The following is a 17036-nucleotide window of genomic DNA, read 5'->3' as shown; positions in this document are numbered from 1 at the left end:
AAATCTTCTTAATTTAATAAATGAATAATCTTTAAAAAATACCTTCTTAAAACAAATTTCTGAATTTTAATTTCTTGCATATTTCAATTTAAAAATATGGCCTAAATTTTACTGCTATTACAGATTTGTTTGCATGATTTGTGTACCGATTGTAAAAATGTTTAACAATTGCATCGAAGCTGATGTTGAGAAACAGTGCAAATTTATCGACTTAATGAAGACGTGTCCTTTTGATTTGAAAAAATATCATATTTTCGCTCAACTCAACCCACATTGAGCCTGTTCCATTTGACAGTACAGGGGTTTTTTGTGGCCATTTTTATAGCCGTTATTGGGCTATATTCCCAATGCCAAAAAGTATGTATTTTTCCCAAAATGAGTGCAAAAATCCCCAATCAGCATTCTGAAAAAAATTTCATCAAAATTGCACAAACATTGACCAAATTATAATATGGACAGTCTTGTAATAGCAGTCTGTTAAAAAGGTGGTACAATGTGAAAAAAGAGTGTATGAGAAAGTACTTAAACACATCCTTACTATATCCTATGGGACTAAATATTTCCCAGTTTGGAACATTTATGCATTAAAATTCCCAATATTGGGGATATAGGCTATGTTCCCAAAACAGAAAGAAATAACCCTGCAGTAAACTGTACATACACAAATGTAACTCTAGTGGGCTTCCGATTGACCAAATAGAACACGCTCTACATGATTTAGACAATTTTCTACACTTGTCACAGTAAATTTACTGAAACAACTGATTCTGGAGAAAGATTTTGTTATTGTACATTCTTCTGTTCGATTGTTTTAGGATAATCAAAGCCTATTAGGTTGTTCAGCAATAAAATTACAGGAATTTAGTCCAGTAAGTAGATATTTTCAATCATAATCAGCACCAAGGGTGCCTTATATTGGCAAAGGTATTATTTTAAACAGGTGATTGCATGTAAGGTGATACTTGCAGTATTTGGTGTCTGCTTTGAGACAGAGTTTTCTCTGTTTGTAGGACATAAGGAGGAGTGGAGTGTTAGATGAATGTATAAGGGTTTTTTGTTGAATCTTTTATTTAGGTCTCCATACAGACTTGACCGGTTGTGGTTCCATGAAGATTTTATGACAGGACTGGAGGACACCTATTTATTGACAGTGCCTGAGTGGTTATAGTTGAAGAATAGTAAAGGTATGACACAGAAATACATTCTTTTAGACAGACATAACTTAACAGTTGCTCCTACAACCTTCTGCATTATATATTGAAACTTTTTCTCTTTTCCTTGAAGCAATAACAGTCTGCTGGATGCAATTTTTGTCTGTTTTATTTGTCCTTTTATGTGACTACTGATAATGTTTAATTCATTTCAGATGTTTATAACTGAAAAGTTGAATTGGAAGCAAGAGTTACATTAAGATTTGAACATTTAGATATTTTTAAGCTTCCTGCTCAAATGTATATGTCAAAAAAGTACTTGAAGAAGCATAAAAAGTTTGTGATACAGTCTCAAGAGAAAAAACACTGCCCCATAATCACTTATCCTGTAAAACGTGTTGTTTGTGTGGTTCAGTTGGAATCCATATTGCAAAATATAGCTATTTTACTTGTACTTTTAAGTGTTCATACTACAGTCACATTATGTAGGCATTCTGAAGATCAAATGATAGTCTATGGTGTGCTGTTTTGTTGGACAGAGCTGGAAAATTTATTTCTCATTCTTACAAAATGATGTCTGGATAGGTTCAGACATATCTAAATAGCTTTACAGCATTATGTCCATGTTTTATAACTTATTTTCAGTGCTGATAATAGTGACTTTATCAGAAAAATGCCAAAATTAAATCTAGGAGTTATCAGCATTGAAATATTGGTACATATTAGAAGTGAATTGTTTCCCTTTAATTATTTTTAATTATGATATTTCAACTTTAAACTGTTTCAGTAAGGTATTTTGGGCTTGGAAATGTTATTTTCATGTACAAGTAGTTTGACAGACAGTCTTAATTGTAAAAATGTGTTCTAAAAGATGTATTTAGGCTAACCATGGTCTGATATTGTGTGAAAATAAGCTAAAAATGGCACTCTAGGGATGCTTGACAGCTCATCATTTGAGAGTAAAGTACTTGTCAAGGGTAAATTTAATTTTCTTTGCAAGATTATGCTTCCCCTTATTGAAAGTTGCAGTTATTTTGCAAATGATTGTGTCTTTATTAGTAATAGCAACTTTTATCTGTGGCCCTATGGCCAGAAACTGATGAAAGCAACTGCAGTGGGGCTTTATTTGAAAGATCTGGAAGTCCTAAAATATTTTAATGATAGTGTAGATAGTGTGTAAGCTCTATATAAATATTCAGATTGTTTGTTTACAGTCTATTAAAATAAATGCCAAAGTGACTTTCAGTAATCCCCTAGGATGAAAAAATGTGTTGACAATGAAAAAAATCACTGTTTTTTAGGGATGGGTGGGGTATGAAATCAGTACCCTGCTGTAGCATTTATGCTTAATATTAGATGTAAGCAGCGTTTGTTTAAAGGGGACTACATGCACTCAATACAGTTGGGTTTATTATACATGTTGTATCAACATTGACTCCCTGTTGGTCATTTGAATAAGAAAATGCAATTTTATTTCATATTTTCAGTACAGAACTTTGACATAAGACACTGTGACATACTATACATAAAATGATGCAGGAGGTTGTATTTTGGATGAGAGGGGAAAGAACACATTTATTACTCTGGTAAGTGTTTACTTTAAAAGTATGATAACTAAAAGGCATAGATATTGAAATTTTATATTTTCCTTATATATGTAGAGACCCCTTATGGATTTACTAAACATCTTTTTTTAAACTGGCTCTTATTTGGCAGGCAGATCTTGGACCAAGGGGTTTCGACTTAGATCCTCATGTGAAGCACATGTTGTCTGTGACAATTGGATGAAAGGCATCAGTCAGTGGTGTAGCTGTTTTAAGTTATGTAACCTATTTCAGTTACTTTTTCAAGCATTTTATAACCTGTATTAGTTATAAAATATAGTTAACTCAGGTAAGTTAATTAAAAAAAGTCTTTTTGCTGTTCTCACAAAGTGACCTTTAAAGTGAAATTAGTAGGAAACTGAGGTTAATCAAATTCTCTTTTAGTCTGAGCATGACCTGATAAGTATAATGGGATAATAATGAGATATTAAGAGTTTTATAGCTTTAAAGCTTTTGCGTAAAACTTTATCAGCCTTGTGTAAAACATTTTACTGCATAGCTGGAAAGATAAAAGGTCAAGGATTCAGGAAATAATTGCATTAGTTTCATTCAAAATGAGGAATTGGCACAGGAGGGCTTTGTAATATTTTATGATAACTGAAACAAGTTATGGAAGTTTAACCAATAACTCAAATGGGTTATAAATTGCGATAACTTGAAACAGTTACACCCCTGACTGGACATTATGTCTGAAATCATTTGTCCCTCAGCTCTGTTTCGTTTGAGGAATTGGCAGTTACTTGCGGAGAACAGGTTTGTACTGGTACAGAATCTAGGAACACTGGTTAGATTAACTGCCTGCCAGTACACAACTGAAATATTGTTGAAAAATAGCATTAAACTTAAAACAAAAAACAAACAAATCTTTTGCAGTGCATTGTGAAGTAACAGTAATGCAGAATACCTACAGACCATGAAGTTGAGAAATGAAAAGATGCAGCTGTAAATTGTTTAATACGGTGTGTGGGGAAAACATTGTGGATATGAAGCATAGAAATCATGTGTCAAGTAAGAAGATCGTTTTTATTTAGAACCATTTTCCTCTAATCCAGCTGCAGAGTTATAGAAAAGCTGAATACAGACAAAACGGTTTTTCTTTTAAAAATAAAACAAATTTTACAATGGAAGGGAGGTAATTAAATTTGAAAAAAAAAGACCACTAAAAGGTTATATACTAATGAAAGAAGTTGATCCTTGTTTCATATACAATTGAGCTACTTCAGATTAATTTTGATACAGTTTCTAGGTATTCATTCTGTCAGAGATCTATTTTCAAAAACGTATTCATACATGTACATCTGCTTCAAGAAAACAAAAAGAAAAGGTGGTGTTGAATAGTATGCAGTGAAATGCAAGTCATCTGATTGAAGTCAGGTACTATCGTATTGCAGCATTCCAGAAAGCGGTCTACAGAATAAATACCATACTTTCGTTTTCAAGTGACAACCTGAAAACAAGCGAATAATATAAACATGAAGTGTCTTATTTTATGAAAAGTGAAATAATGTCCATAAAATTTGACTCTTTGTGATGTTCAGTTGTGCCAAAAATGGAAAAAATAGGATCTATTTATTTGGCACTTTTTTACCAAATTACAGCTATATAACTAAAATTCTCCAGCTTGATTTTATTGTGGTATATGTGCATCTAATACGCCTTTGAACTTTATATTTCTTTTTGCAGTGTGAAGTAACTGTAACACAGAATGGCTGGAGACCATTACCTTAAGAACTGAAGAGATGCAGGGCATTGTTCTATATGGTGATTGGTGGAACCATGGTGCAGTTTTGAATTTATAAGGTACATCATTGATACATGTTTCCATGTAACCAGAAGAGATTACTGGCGAGGAACATAATTATGTGAAAAAAAGCTTTGGACCAAGGACACTGACTTTTGCCGCACCTCTTGATATTACACATAGTTTGTTTTCAGACTCCTTTCCACATACTACAAACCTTTGTGTTCTCTGACACATGAACACCGTTTAAATCTGTTTGAATGATTTTACCATTATCATACAACCTTACATTTGTTGAATGTAACTTTGAAATTCAAGTATATAATGTTAGGTATAGTGCTTCTAATAATCTTTTACACATGTTTGCTGATGGAATGTCTGGCAGTCTGTCTAACTGAAGTGTAAATGATTTTCATTAAAGGCCTACGTAGGATTTGAAATAACTTTTTGAATGTGCATCTTTAGAACTTTGATGGATTTACAAAATGTTTTCCAAAAAAATCTACTTTTTTTTTGTAGGCGTGAAGTTACAGAAAAGCAGAATAGCTACAGACCATGAAATTTAGAAAATGAAGAGTTGCATGTCTCAGTTCAGCATGGTGTATATGGGAAACATTGTGTATCGCAGACATGAAATAATTTGGTAAGTAAACACACCAAACATTTGTATTTAGAATTATTTTCCTGTACTTCGAACTGCACTTCTTAAGCTAGTTTTTTTTTCAACTTTACAGTTGAAGGGAGGTAACTTAATTTGAAAGAAAAAACACAGATGCCCTTACTTAATTCTATTTTGGTAAATTACAGGTTTGTTTTCACAGAAATTTATACTAAAACAGTTAAGAAACAAGTCAACGTTTTAGGTTTCTGTTCAGGTATAATGACATGCTACACCAGCAGCCTGTTTAAGATATTTGATGGCCGAGATTTGATTCATACCAGATATTTTCTGTTCTGTTCTTCCTCTTTCTATCATTGGTCCCTTAACCCTTACAATGCTGGAGACAATTGATTCTGCCTTTGCGACCAGTGTAGATCATGATCAGCCTACGCCATCCTTGCAGTCTGATCAAGATCTGCTCTGTTTGCTATTCAGTCAGTGTCTTTGGTAAACATCCGTTTTAACAGTTAATGGTACATGTACTGGCCAAATTGAAAGATAGACAAGTGCATTATAGAAATTTAAGAGGGAAAAAATTTAAGACTATCCGTAAACATATTCCTTTTTCTATTCTGTTCAACAAATTTACATTACATGCATTGATTTTGCAATTATTCAGATATGCAAAATAACGGGAAATTAATTTCAAGAAAAAAATCAAAGTGACATGAATTTTGAACGCAAGTTATTTTAGGTATTTTTTTTCTTGTTTAGTCTAAACCTTTTACTTACAGACATAGATTCACTTCCGAATATCATTGCATGAAATTTCATAAAAGGGAACTTAGTTTCAAGCTACAAGCAAAGAAGTATAAAGTACACAGAATGGCAACTGGCTGTAATCTCGCTTGATCTCGCGTCCGAGCATGATTCGGCGTTATCTTAGTGAAGCGAGCTTGGGAGTTGCAATCTGTACCTTTCAAACTACATGTAAAATACATGTTAGCTTCTAAAACAACATTTGTTTAATATATGAAATAGTCTTAAGCACAAAATACATGTTTCTTACTTTCAAAAAATGCGTGATCTTACGGTGATAATTAATAATTGACAGTGTCATATTATATACAAAATGGCGCATGGAGAACTTCCGGTAACGAGATCTCGTTTGCAGCCGCGGAATGGTGGCGAGATTTGCTCTGTCTGCCTTTCAAGTTGCCGATCTATTTATTTTTATAACTCTTTGCTACAAGTTAGGAGTTTTAGATGATTATCGTTAAATTGTAAAATTGCTTCTCATAATATATTTCTTTTTAAACATTTTGAAAAGTGTCCCTTCTTTTGTAGTGTGAAGTAACAGTAAAGCAGAATGGCTACAGACTATTAATTCAGAATTGAAGAGATGCAGGTTTTTGTTTTATATGGTGTATGAGGGAACTATGGTGGATTTCATGGCAGTCATAGAAATACGTAATAAGTAACCAGATAATTTTTGTTAAGAATAATTTACCACTTACAAACTGCATTTAGAGTTACATAAGAGCTGAACTGATACCAATACTTTAAAAAGCAGCAACATATGTCTAATCTTCTACAAAACAGATTTTACAATTGAAGGGAGCTAACTCAGTTTAAAAAATACATACTAAAATGCCCTTGCTTTCATAGAAATTTTCACTTACAGAATCTTATCAGGTTTCTAGTTTTGGATTGAGTATGACTACACTGGTATTTTAAGAATTGAAGGATGCTTCCATAATTACAGTAAATGAAGCATTATATTTTCATTCCAATTAAACACTACCATACTGTATAATATTATTTCTACAGGTCTGTAGGACAGTGATGAGTGTACCAGTCTGTCAGGCTATTACGTGTCTGACGAGTCGACAAATTTGCAATGGATGCATAGATTCTCAAATAATTTGGCAGAGTTTTTACATTTACTAAGACAGATTGCAAAAGACTTTAGGTAAGTTTTAGTTGACTATACAAAGTGTAGAGAGCTGTCCTACTCAACCCGGCATTGGCATCCTTGTGTATGCACTTTGATTAAAGTTTTGATGAACTTTCTCTTTATCACTATAATTACTTCATGGATTTGTTTCAAGTTTTAAATGGTTATTGCTCATCACCACTCTCATCACATGGGCCATAACTCTAACACCAATATTTCATGAATTATCCCCCTTTTACTTAGAACATTTTGATGCGCTTTCACCTTAGCTCAAATATTACTGAATAGATTTGATAAAAATTTAAAACAGTTATTCTACCTTATCACCCATATCATATGACATAAGGTCCATAACTCAGGTACCAATATTTCCTGAATTATGCCCCCTTTACCTTAGAATTTCAGGTTTTTGATGAACTTTCGCTCTTTCTCAGGTATAACTATATGGATTTGATTCAAACTTAAAATAGTTATTCATATTTTGGTAAATTACAGTTTTGTTTTCACAGAAATTTATACTAAAACAGTTAAGAAACAAGTCAAGGTTTTAGGTTTCTGTTCAGGTATAATGATATACTACACCAGCAGCCTGTTTAAGATATTTGATGGCCGAGATTTGATTCATACCAGATATTTTCTGTTCTGTTCTTCCTCTTTCTATCATTGGTCCCTTAACCCTTACAATAATGGACACAATTGATTCTGACTTTATGACCATTGTAGATCATGATCAGCATAAGCCGTCTTTGCAGTCTGATCAAGATCTGCTCTGTTTGCCATTCAGTCAGTATCTTTTTGGTAAAAATCCCTGTTAACACTAACAGTTAATGGTACTGTCCAAATTGAAAGATAGTCAAGTGCATGATAAAAATTTAGCAGGGTAAAAACAATTTAAGAGTATCCGTAAACATTTTTCCTTTCTGTTCAACAAATTTGCATTACATGCATTGATTTTGTAATTATTCAGATACGCAAAATAACAGGGGAAATTAATTTCAAGGAAAATCTAAAGTGACATAAATTTTGAACGGCAATTATTTTAGTATTGTTTTTTCTTGTTTAGTCTAAACCTTCTACTTACTGACGTAAATTCTTTTTATTTGTTTGTTTTTAGCTCACCTGTCACAAAGTGACAAGGTGAGCTTTTGTGATGGTGCGGTGTCCGTCGTCCGTCCGTCTGTGCGTCCGTCTGTAAACTTTTGCTTGTGACCACTCTAGAGGTCACATTTTTCATGGGATCTTTATGAAAGTTGGTCAGAATGTTCATCTTGATGATATCTAGGTCAAGTTCGAAACTGTGTCACGTGCCATCAAAAACTAGGTCAGTAGGTCTAAAAATAGAAAAACCTTGTGACCTCCCTAGAGGCCATATATTTCACAAGATCTTCATGAAAATTGGTCAGAATGTTCACCTTGATGATATCTAGGTCAAGTTCGAAACTGGGTCACGTGCCATCAAAAACTAGGTCAGTAGGTCTAAAAATAGAAAAACCTTGTGACCTCTCTAGAGGCCATATATTTCACAAGATCTACATGAAAGTTGGTCAGAATATTCACCTTGATGATATCTAGGTCAAGTTCGAAACTGGGTCACGTGCCATCAAAAACTAGGTCAGTAGGTCAAATAATAGAAAAACCTTGTGACCTCTCTAAAGGCCATATTTTTAATGGGATCTGTATGAAAGTTGGTCTGAATGTTCATCTTGATGATATCTAGGTCAAGTTCGAAACTGGGTCACGTGCAGTCAAAAACTAGGTCAGTAGGGCTAAAAATAGAAAAACCTTGTGACCTCTCTAGAGGCCATATATTTCATGAGATCTTCATGAAAATTGGTCAGAATGTTCATCTTGATGATATCTAGGTCAAGTTCGAAAGTGGGTCACGTGCCATCAAAAACTAGGTCAGTAGGTCAAATAATAGAAAAACCTTGTGACCTCTCTAGAGGACATATTTTTCATGGGATCTGTATGAAAGTTGGTCAGAATGTTCATCTTGATGATATCTAGGTCAAGTTCGAAAGTGGGTCACGTGCCTTCAAAAACTAGGTCAGTAGGTCAAATAATAGAAAAACCTTGTGACCTCTCTAAAGGCCATATTTTTCATGGGATCTGTATGAAAATTGGTCTGAATGTTCATCTTGATGATATCTAGGTCAAGTTCGAAACAGGGTCATGTGCGGTCAAAAACTAGGTCAGTAGGTCTAAAATTAGAAAAACCTTGTGACCTCTCTAGAGGCCATACTTGTGAATGGATCTCCATAAAAATTGGTCAGAATGTTCACATTGATGATATCTAGGTCAAGTTTGAAACTGGGTCATGTGCCTTAAAAAACTAGGTCAGTAGGTCAAATAATAAAAAAACCTTGTGACCTCTCTAGAGGCCATACTTTTCATGGGATCTGTATGAAAGTTGGTCTGAATGTTCATCTTGGTGATATCTAGGTCAAGTTTGAAACTGGGTCAGCTGCTATCAAAAACTAGGTCAGTAGGTCTAAAATTATTAAAATCTTTTGACCTCTCTAGAGGCCATATTTTTCAATGGATCTTCATGAAAATTGATCTGAATATTCACCTTGATGATACCTAGGTCAGTTTCGAAACTGGGTCACGTGCGGTCAAAAACTAGGCCAGTAGGTATAAAAATAGAAAAACCTTGTGACCTCTCTAGAGGCCATATTTTTCATGAGATCTTCATGAAAATTAGTGAGAATGTTCACCTTGATGATATCTATGTAAAGTTCAAAACAGGGTCACGTACCTTCGAAAACTAGGTCAATAGGTCAAATAATAGAAAAACCTTGTGACCTCTCTAGAGACCATATTTTTCAATGGATCTTCATGAAAATTGGTCAGAATTTTTATCTTGATAATATCTAGGTCAAGTTCAAAACTGGGTCACATGAGCTCAAAAACTAGGTCTCTATGTCAAATTATAGAAAAAACGATGTCATACTCAAAACTGGGTCATGTGGGAAGAGGTGAGCGATTCAGGACCATCATGGTCCTCTTGTTGTTTTTTTTGGTTGGGTTTAACGTCGCACCGACACAAGTTTAGGTCATATGGAGACTTTCTAGCTTTGATGATGGAGGAAGATCCCAAGTGCCCCTTCATGCATTATGTCATCACGAGCAGGCACCTGGGTAGAACCACCGACTTTCTGTAAGCCAGCTGGATGGCTTCCTGTCATGAAGAATTCAGTGCCCCGAGTGAGGCTTGAACCCACATCGATGAGGGGCAAGTGATTTAAAGTCAGCAACCTTAACCACTCAGCCACGGAGGCCCCTTGACATAGATTCACTTACGAATATCATTGCATGAAATTTCTTAAAAGGAAACTTTTTATAGTTTCAAGTTACAAGTTAGGAGTTTTAGATGATTATCATTAAATTGTAAAATTGCTTCTCATAATATATTTCTTTCTAAACACTCTGAAAAGTGTCTCTTCTTTTGTAGTGTGAAGTAACAGTAAAGCAGAATGGCTACAGACAATTAGTTCAGAACTGAAGAAGAGATGCAGGTCTTTGTTCTATAAATTATGGTTTATGAGGGAACCATGGTGGAAATTTGGATTTCATGGCAGTCATAGAAATATCTAATAAGTAACCAGATAATTTTTGTTAAGAATAATTTACCACTTAAAAACTGCATTTAGAGTTACATATCAATACTTTAAAACGCAGCAACAAATGTCCAATCTTCTATAAAACAGATTTTACAATTGAAGGGAGCTAACTTAATTAAAAAAATACATACTGAAATGCCCTTGCTTTCATAGAAATTTTCACTTACAGAATCTTATCAGGTTTCTAGTTTTGGATTGAGTACGACTACATTGGTATTTTAAGAATTGATGGATGCTTCCATAATTACAGTAAATGAAGCATTATATTTTCATACCAATTAACCACTACCATACCGTATATAATATTATTTCTACAGGTCTGTTGGACAGTGATGTGTGTACCAGTCTGTCAGACTATTATGTGTCTGTCCAGTTGAAAAATTCGCAGTGGATGCTTAGTTTCTCACATAATTTGGCAGAATTTTCACACAAGACAGATTGCAAAAGACTTTAGGTAAGGTTTAGTCGACTATACAATGTGTAGAGAGCTGTCCTACTCGACCCGGCATTGGCGTCCTGTGTATGCACTTAGGTTAAAGTTTTGATGCACTTTATCTTAATCTCTATAATTACTTGATGGATTTGTTTCAATCTTTAAATGGTTATTGCTCATCACCACGCACATCACAAGGGCCATAACTCTAACACCAATATTTCATGAATTATCCCCCTTTTACTTAGAACATTTTGATGAGCTTTCACTCTATCTCAGATATTACGGAATAGATTTGATTCAAATTTAAAATAGTTATTCTACCATATCACCCATATCATATGACAAAAGGTCCATAACTCTGGTACCAATATTTATGCCCCCTTTTACTTAGAATTTCAGGTTAGATTTTTGATGCACTTTCACTCTATCTCAGGTATTACTATATGGATTTGATTCAAACTTAAAATAGTTATTCAACATCATCACTCACATCATATTATGCAAGGGTCATAACTCTTGCCACAATATTTCCTGAATTATGCCCCTTTTTATTTAGAATTTCAGATTCAAAGCTTTGATGCTCTTTCACTCTGTCTCGGATATTACTGAATTGATTTGATTCAACCTGTATGTAGTTGTTCCACCTTATCACACACATCATTTGACATAAAGTCCAGAATTCTGGTACCAGTATTTCATGAATTATCTTCCCCTTTACCTTGAATTTTAGGTTAAAGTTTTGATACAATTTCTCCATCTCAGTTGTTTAGAAATGGATTTGATTCAAACTCAAAGTCGTTGTTCCACCTTATCACCCAATTTATGACACAGGGTCCATGTCTCTGATACATATGTACCAACATATCATGAAATATGCCCCTTTTACATAGAATTTCAGGTTAATTTTGATGCATTTTCACTATATCTCAGTTATTACTAAAAGGATTTGTTTCAAACTTGAAGTTGTTATTCCAGTCATCTCCCACATAATATGACATAAGGTGCAGAAATTACTCTTGCACCAATATTTCATGAATTATCCCCCTTTTTGCTTAGAATTATATGTATGTAATGTTTTGATACACTTTATCTTTATCTCTCTTTTTACTGAATACTTTTGACACAGACTCAAGCTACTGTCCAATATCTTTATTATCCCCCGACGAAAGTCGGAGGGATATAGTTTTGGCGTTGTCCGTCCGGAGCCATATCTAGAAAATGGTTGGGAATATTTATATAAAACTTCATATACATGTTCACCACTATGAGTTCTTGGGGCCCATCAAGTTTCAGTCAGATTGCCCTAAAAACACCAGAGTTATGGCCCTTAGAAGTTTCTACTGTTAACTATATAGGGTACTATAAATATGGCAATTTCTGCATCAGAACTTTTGATATATTTGACCTAGAACTATGAAACTTAAACAGATTTAGATCACCATAATATGGTTGTGTACACACAATTTCGTTCGCATTTATTTGTAAATTAAGAGTTATTGCCCTTTAATTTTATAAAAATCCACATATTTGTACATAACAGACTTACCATTTGGTAGAATTTCATTAAATTTCTTTCATTCTTTTCCATGAACATTTATTGTAAACATGTGAAGTTGTGTACCCACACCTGGTCACCCCCTTACCTTGATCACACCCCACCCCCCTCAAAAAAAAAAAGAAAATCATTCCTTATTTTAGATTTTTTAAAAACAAACTTCATATACATGTTTACCAGTATGAGGTTATGGCGCCCATCAAGTTTCAGTCAGATTGCCCTAGTAACACCAGAGTTATGGCCCTTAGAAGTTTCTAGTGTTAACTATATAGGGTACTATAGATCTATAGATATGGCAGTTTCTGCAACATAACTTTGATTTATTCGACCTTGAACTATGAAACTTATACAGAATTTTGAGCACTATAATGTGGTTGTGCACACACAATTTCGTAGGGATTTCTTTTGTAACTTCAGACTTATTGCCCTTTAATTGTCTAAAAATCCACATATTTGTACATAACGAACTTACCAAACTGCCATTCTTTTCTATGAACTATTAATTATAAACATATGAAGTTGCGCACCCACACCTGGTAACCCACTTGTCTTGGTCACACCCCCTTTTGCCAAACATATTTTTTGCCATTCCTCACCACAAACCCTTTCGGCAGGGGATACCAGTTCATGGAATTTGCTTGTTCTTTTTGGAGCTCCAGCTTCCTCAGATGCGGCCAGTTTCAGTATCCAGTTTCACTATCCAGTTTCAGTATCCAGTTTCCCTATCCAGTTTTACTATCCAGCATTGAAATAGTCGAGTGTGCTATGTCCTGTGACTGCTCTAGTTCTTAATTAGTTTAAAGTCGTTTTCAGTTCAACTGAGCACAAAGTGCTCATTGTGAGCTTATAGGATCATTGGTGGTCTTTCATCCATATATCATCCAAAATTTCTCTATCTCCTTTTAACCATTATGCCTATTTCAGCCAAACTTCACAGGATTGTTTCTTTGCTTTGCAGGTCTTATTTCAGATTTCAAGACTATCATTATACTGAGTAGCAGAATTCTTGTTGCAATGGCAACTAAAAGGAGAAACGTTACAATATTCTTCACAGAAAACATTTTAAAATACTATCCTAGAAATTTTCCTTGGGTGATCTATACGGAAAAAAACAACAACAAACAAACAAAAAAAAAACACATAGGTCCAGGCTAATGTTCCTAGTATAGTTCTATGGAAAACTTTGGAAGATCTTTTCTGAAACTGCTTGTCCAGTTTTAAAATAATTACACAGAAATTTTCCTTACGTTACCATTTCCCAAATTCCTTCAGATCATTATTTTGCATTAAAAAAAAGGGAGTGGGAGAGGGACAGGCTAGTGTGGAGTGGGGAAGGGTGTAGGTTAGTTTTCCCAGTATTGATGTATAGAAAACTTTGAAAATCTTCAGGTTTGAAACATCTGGCTTGACTTGAAAATAATTTCAAAGCAGTGTTCCTTGTATAGCCATTCACCAAATACTTTCAAATAATTTTGTTTCATTTAATCTCATGACTGCTAGGAGGTGTGGCTAGTTTCTCATAAAGGCTTACATAAAATGATTTATTAAAATTTTTTCCTTTTCTTAGTTCTTGGCTGACACTCTTCAAATTCCTGATTTTTCAAAAAGAACATGGCTACCTGGGGTCATGGCTAGTTTTCTCTCTATGGCTTTAAATAAACATAATTATCTTCTCCAAAACATCTAGCTCGATTTCAAAATAATTTGGCTGCAAAATTCCTTGTTTTCTTAAAGAATAAGACTGCCAGGGATGGGGCAAGTTTTCCCTATATGGAAAAGTGTAAAGCTGTGAAAAGTACTTGTTTGATTAGAAAATAATTTCACTGCAATTTTCTGTGGGTGATCCTGTATCAAATTCCTTCAGGCCACATTAATTTGTTAGTTTTCTATATGTGACTGTGTGAAGAACTTTAATTCAAAATCTTCTCTTCTGAAATTTCTATTCTTGTTTACATTAAATTGCTCTTTTGGATACTTGAATTTACACATTACACACAGTCTGAATAGTGAAATATGTGTAATCATAATCAGTTCAAGAAAAATCAGTTTACGGACTTTAAATTGAACAGATCAGGCCTGAAATTGGCATATTTTTAGCTCACCTGTCACATAGTGACAAGGTCAGCTTTTGTGATCACCCTTCGTCCGTCGTCCGTTGTCAGTCCGTGCGTCCGTGCGTGCGTGCGTGCGTCAACAATTCCTTGTCTGCACGATAGTGGTTTCATTTATGATTTTATTTTAACCAAACTTGCACACCATAAGGTCACGGTTCCTTTCTTGAACTGGCCAGATCCCATTATGGGTTCCAGAGTTATGGCCTCTGAAAGGGCCAAAATTAGCTATTTTGACCTTGTCTGCACAATAGCAGCTTTATTTATGATTTGATTTTTACCAAACTGGCACACAACTTGTATCACCACGAGATCTTGGTTCCTTTCTTGAACTGGCCAGATTCCTTTATGGGTTCCAGAGTTATGGCCCCTTAAAGGGCCAGAATTAGCTATTTTGACCTTGTCTGCACAATAGCAGCTTCATTTATGATTTGAATTTAACCAAACTTGCACACAACTTGTATCACCATAACATCTTGGTTCATTTCTTCAACTGGCGAGATTCCTTTATGGGTTCCAGAGTTATGGCCCCTGAAAGGGCCAAAATTAGCTATTTTGACCTTGTCTGCACAATAGCAGCTTCATTTATGATTTGAATTTAATCAAACTTGCACAAAACTTGTGTCACCATAAGATCTCGGTTCCTTTCATGATCCGGCGAGATCCCACAATGGGTTCCAGAGTTATGGCCCCTGAAAGGGCCAAAATTAGCTATTTTGACCTTGTCTGCACAATAGCAGCTTTATTTATGATTTGATTTTAACCAAACTTGCACACAACTTGTATCACCACAATATCTTGCTTCCTTTCTTCAACTGGCCAGATTCTATCATGGGTTCCAGAGTTATGGCCCCTTAAAGGTCCAAAATTGGCTATTTTGGCTTTTGCAGCCATATAGAGACTTCATTTATGGTTTTATTTGATACAAACTTCCAAAATGTCTTCAACAACAATAAATCTTGGATTCCATGACAAATCAGATCCAATCGTAGGTTCCAGAGTTATTTTATGTCTGATTACCTCCCCTGATTGTAATCAAAATGGATTTATATCAGTAAGTACTTATAGGACTTATTTGAAATTTCATTATTGTTATTAGTTGGACAGAGACAATCAGGGTAGATAACTATGGACTGATTTTATGTCAAATTACCTTCCTTTATTTCAAATTAAAATGGGTGTAATTCCATAACTAATGAAGATACTGATCTGAAATTTTCATTTATGTCAACAGATTTATTTGGCAGATCCTTCTTTTGTTCACTTACAATATTTATTTTTTTAATTACTTCCCTTTTACGTTACTATAAATAGCTTATTTTTAGTAACTTTTTTATTATTGGCCGTAGGGAAAAACCGAGACCACTTTTCTGTGGTACAACATGGATGGTACCTTTAATTTTTAGGTGTATTTTGACATACCTATACCTTGTAAGAATTTTTTTTCTTTTTGGTTAAATTTCTTCCCTTTGTTGTTCCTGTCCTTTGGACTTTGATATTTTACTGAGGACCTTCTTGTCCTCAAGTGCAGTGATAACAGATGAGCGATATAGGGCCATCATGGCCCTCTTGTAATAGATTTTGAAGGCAAACAGGCAGATTTTCACACACTAGACTTGAATATTGGTTTTCTTAAATGCTTAATTGAGCATAAATCTTCATATTTGAGGTCCTGAATTGTATGTTTACTTATTCTGTTGGATTTCTTATATTTTCAGTACCCAAAAACCTGAAATGAGAATGCTTTGACAATATAAAGTTTTTCGCATAGACGGGGATTGGCCGCCTCTGTATATATAAGTCTACAACTTCTCAGATTTGACCGAAGACAATTGTTTGGTGTCGTGGATGGGTAAATAATTCCATTGTAAATACTTTTAATAAAAGTCAGGTACTTTTCCATGATACTGTAAAATTTAATAGACTTCGTTTAAATTGCAACGGCAATTGAAAGACAGGTAGAAATTAGAATTATATTGGAATAACATTATTTCAGCCAGTTTTACCATAATGACTACATTCTGAAGCATGTGTGGTAGTGAGATTACATTAGCAATCTGTTACTTTGAAATTGGACAGGATTTTGTTCCTAATAATTGGTACAGTAAGCTGTATTCCAAGTGAGAATTATTAGGTCAGATTACAGCCAATTTTTAGCTACAATCTGACCTAATAATTCCCACTCGGAATACAGCTTACTGTACTAAATTTTACTTGAAAACAGTTAACGTTGCTTCAGATCTGGAAGTCAGTAAAG

At 34.4% G+C, this 17036-nt stretch overlaps 1 long non-coding RNA gene across 2 annotated transcripts; it reads left to right on the top strand.

Moving 5' to 3' along the window:
* Positions 1-1072: 1072 nt before the first annotated feature.
* LOC128546074 (uncharacterized) lies at positions 1073-16726 on the top strand. Of its 2 annotated transcripts, XR_008367584.1 has the most exons (8): positions 1073-1184; positions 2639-2737; positions 3629-3763; positions 4439-4555; positions 5016-5139; positions 10509-10654; positions 10995-11131; positions 16498-16726. It is a non-coding gene; the product is annotated as an uncharacterized LOC128546074 (long non-coding RNA). The 2 variants fall into 2 exon arrangements; XR_008367585.1 differs by lacking the exons at positions 10509-10654; positions 10995-11131; positions 16498-16726 and adding exons at positions 6445-6574; positions 6928-7072.
* Positions 16727-17036: the final 310 nt, after the last annotated feature.

Source organism: Mercenaria mercenaria, chromosome 16 (assembly GCF_021730395.1).
Source record: "Mercenaria mercenaria strain notata chromosome 16, MADL_Memer_1, whole genome shotgun sequence".
Taxonomy (NCBI): Eukaryota; Metazoa; Mollusca; class Bivalvia; order Venerida; family Veneridae; genus Mercenaria; species Mercenaria mercenaria.
This window is presented reverse-complemented; position numbering and strand designations above follow the sequence as displayed.